Genomic DNA, 4,201 nt, shown 5'->3' with positions numbered 1-4,201 from the left:
AACAAAGTAGTATATTTCCCCGGGGGTAAGTGGAATTTACTCTGAATCCACTGGGAGTGAGTTCTTTCTGCTACAAAAACCTGCAAAGAAAGACACTCAAGACAGAAAAATAAACAAAGAAGCAAACAAAATAATTGACCAGACAAACTGGAGAGGCTGGAGCCCTGAGGAAAGAAGGATAGGGTGTTCCTAGCCCTGGGAAATCAGAAGCAGGCAGGGACTGCAAAAGGCATAGATAAGATGAGGGTAGGTAACAAGCTGAACAGATTGGTGCCCTTCCAGAGCTCTGGGTAAAAATAAGTGCTCCTACCACCCGTGCCCACCTACCCTTAGCAGACACAAAGAGAGTGAAGTGGAGCAGGAAAACAGGGTGCAGGTTGCACATTTGAGAAATGTCCATATCAAATCTCCAGAGGGAACATGTCACCTCTACCCCTCTCCCTGGGCCTACCCTACTACCCAGAGCATGTCCCTCCTAAGTTAGTTATGGAATTCTATCCCTTCCACAGTATATCTTTTTTAAAAAAATATTTTTTCCAAATTTTGTTTTTCTTTCTTTTCTTTTAATTTTTTTTTTAATCCCAGAATCAAGACTATGAGCTGTTGTAATTGGTAGTTTTGTCATGGTATGGGGCACATGGGAAACCCATCAGTTGTGCTGACGGGAATCACCTTGATCTGTCTCCCTCAAAACAAGGAATCATCTAAAGTCAGGGAAGTCCTCACTAACCCTTTGTCTAATAATTCTATATATGCAAACCCTTTGGCAAGACCACTAAATTTGTCACAGACTGTAGTAACACCGTTGAATGAACCACAGCCATGAAAGTGAGCTTCCAGCTCTTCTGCTATTGCACTGTAGTCCACATTGCCAACATAGATGGAACTGGCATCAGCCTCCGTCTTCTCCTCTAGAGATGTGATTACTGAGCCAGCATTGCCTGGGGTTGTACTCTCATTCATCTGCTTCTCTACCTCATTTTGTAGCTCCTCATCCTCTTCCACCATCTCCCTGACTCCCTGAAGCTTTGATCACTTCTAGCTCTGGGCCCTCAATGATGTTATCCGTGGGATCCACCTTAAGTAGTCCCAGCTCTTCCTCCTGCTCTTGGCTACCAGGGGCTCCCCAGGTGTTCCCAGAACCTGTAGAGAGAGGAAACAGGACCAGGGCTCCTTGGGCAGGCTGTTCCCATAGTCCCCTGCACCCCTGGATCTCCCTTCCAGCCTCCCCAAAGGCCCCAGGCCCACTCTCAGGCACAAATCTCCAACCACCTCTTCCCCCACTGCTCCTTAAATCTTTATTCTAGGTTGTTTGGGATTGGGCATCAGTGGAGCAGCATTTATCTGAAACCAGAAAAAATCACAAGGGGCTGGAGAGCCATCAAAAGAGATCTCCTCTGTTTGCAAAGAGAACATCAATATCATGAGGTTTCTATCTTCGTAAGACAGATCAGTAATTGGAGGTCAGAAACAATAGTTTAAGGGTCACTTTGAGATAACTTTGTGAAAGTTGTGCAGTTTGTGTTTATTTAATTTCTGTACACATATAATCAAAGGTAGCTGGGTAACATTGGTCAAGATCACACTTTTCCTTGCCCAAGATTTCTTTGGTCTTTTGATTAAAAGTTGACTATATATTTCTGTCACTGCTTTTGCCTTTTTATTTCTTTCCCCTTAATTCTTTCACAAAAGTTGTGCACATTTTTGATTTATGTATCATTGTGGAAAGTATAGATGTCATATTACATAAATGAGATACTATTTTTCTATAATCTAACTGTAATGCAAATATATTATTGATTATCTTGAAAATAATGGGCCTTCATCAATTTTATTCAGAAAATTTCTAAATTTATCAGGTCATTATTATTTTTTTGGAAAGTTTCTGTTGCAAGACTGCTTTTTTCTTCTTAGGTGCCTGCCTCTTTCCATTTCCTGGTGTATCTGTGTTTTCCAGTTGTTTCTATCTTCATATTGAAATCTTTGCTACTTAAGTGTTGGTATGATAAATACATTATCCCTTGAGCCTTCTGAGTGTTCCCACTGTGAATATTGGTTTGTTATCGGCTGTCCAGTTATAAGTTATTGGGCAAAGCTATTTGTATTCATTTAATGGTCGAAACTTATCATACACAAAATTATAATTTTTAGATCATCTTTATAAGGATCATTTTTTCTTTTTTATGTTTTGTTTTTCTTGTTTTCATTAATCTGAGAAAGACTTGACTTATTGGAGAAAAGGTTTTAAGTGCCTTGTAAGGTGACTCAGCACATATTCTTTTTGTGGATGACCTGAGTTCAAATACCTACATGCAAGTTGGGAGGTTAATAAATTTCTACTATTCCCAATTCAGCAGATCTGACAAACTCCCTTTTTGTAAGTCACACACACACACACACACACACACACACACACACACATATATATATATGTAAGATAGTCTCTATCATGCACAAACATACACAAAAAAAATAGCAGTAACCTCATTTCCAAAACTGCTTGGGACTTATAAAGCAGTTAGAGTAAATCAAGTTACTTTACATGTACACTGATTCTTTAAAAATCTCTTCTCGTGAAATTTCATTTAAAAAGTTTTCATTTTCTCACTCTGATGCAAACTTGGGTTCAATCACCAAGAATAGGTAACAACATGGTAATTGATCCCAACAGACATCATTTTCTTTATCATAAGAGAATGAGATGCTTTCAGTAATCAAAACTATTTTCTGTAAAGTAACAACATCAGAAAACTTCAAGAGAATATTGTAAATTTTGGTGAAACAGCCCTTGTAGTGTAGAGATGGATGCAACTCTGTAGAAAGTGTGGCGGGTCACTTCCCGCCACCCAGCTAGCCTTACCCAAAATAATTACATGGAAACTGTATTCTTTTAAACACTGCCTGGCCCATTAGTTCTACCCTCTTATTGGCTAATTCTCACATCTTGCTTTAACCCATATTTAGTAATCTGTGTAGCACCACCAGGCGGTAGCTTACCAGGAAAGATTCAGCATGTCTGACCTGGCGGCTGGCTTCATGGCGACTGACCCACTTCCCTTCCCAGCATTCTGTTCTGTCTACTCCACCCACCTGTGTTCTGACCTATCAAGCCAAGTAGTTTCTTTATTAATTAACCAATGAAAGCAACACATTGGCATGACCCTCCTACATCAAGCCCTTTTCACCAAACCCATTTTCAATTATTGGTAAAGTATAGTAATATGAGTGGCAGGGCTGCGTCCCCAGCACCTCCACCACCTGGCTAGCTTATACCCCGAAATAACAACACACAAACTGTATTCATTTAAACACTGCTTGGCCCATTAGCTTTAGCTAATTCTGATATCCCGATCAACCCATCTCTAATAAACTGTGTGGCACTGGTCTTACCGGGAAAGATTCAACATGTCTGACCTGGTGGCTTGCTTCATCGCGTGTGTCTGCCTCAGAGAGCAGAGCTATCACGTCTGCCCAGGAGAGGGAAGCATGGCGTCTCTGAGCTCACTTCCTCTTCCTCCCAGCATTCTGTTCTGTTTACTCCACTAACCTATCAGGGCAAGCAGTTTCTTTAACCAATGACCTTCCTCCATCATTTCCCCTTTTTCTGTTCAATCAAAAAAGGAAGGCTTTAACTTTAACATAGCAAAATTAAATATAACAAAACAGTTATCAAGTAAAAATTCCAATATTTACATCTATTTATCTTTATCAAACAAAAGAGAACAACTTAACTATCTATTCTTTTTTTTTTGTTTGTTTGTTTTTTCGAGACAGGGTTTCTCTGTGGTTTTGGAGCCTGTTATCTATTCTTCAACTGCATCAAAGACTCCAGAAGGATATAATATTACCTAAGTAAACAAGAAATAAGCAACTTTCAAAACTCTAGAAATGACAGAGACACTTTGCTGCCTAAACAGTCACCAAAAGTTCCTCTGTACCCTGTACCGTCGGGACATCCATCTTCGGCCTACAGGCCCATAGTATCCAGAGACATTTCCATGAAGCAGGAAATTTCAAAGGCAGTTCAGTCACTATCTGCTGTGTCCTGCAGAATGTCTCGCAGACTCCTTCATGAATCAGGAACCCCAAAAGATCATCTCACCTTTAGGCAAGTTCAGTAGTCCTCTCTCTGTGGGTTCTCTGTGTCCAGTTTATGCAATAGTCCAGGGAAGAGCAGTTTCTTGCCCAAATGGCTATCAAA

General features: G+C 40.3%; 1 pseudogene; it reads right to left on the bottom strand.

Moving 5' to 3' along the window:
* Nucleotides 1-575: 575 nt before the first annotated feature.
* LOC121458666 lies at nucleotides 576-3,960 on the bottom strand (annotated as a pseudogene).
* Nucleotides 3,961-4,201: the final 241 nt, after the last annotated feature.

The sequence above is a fragment of the Microtus oregoni genome, unplaced genomic scaffold, assembly GCF_018167655.1.
Source record: "Microtus oregoni isolate MIOR12 unplaced genomic scaffold, Mior012 000018F_ref0000195, whole genome shotgun sequence".
Taxonomy (NCBI): domain Eukaryota; kingdom Metazoa; phylum Chordata; class Mammalia; order Rodentia; family Cricetidae; genus Microtus; species Microtus oregoni.
This window is presented reverse-complemented; position numbering and strand designations above follow the sequence as displayed.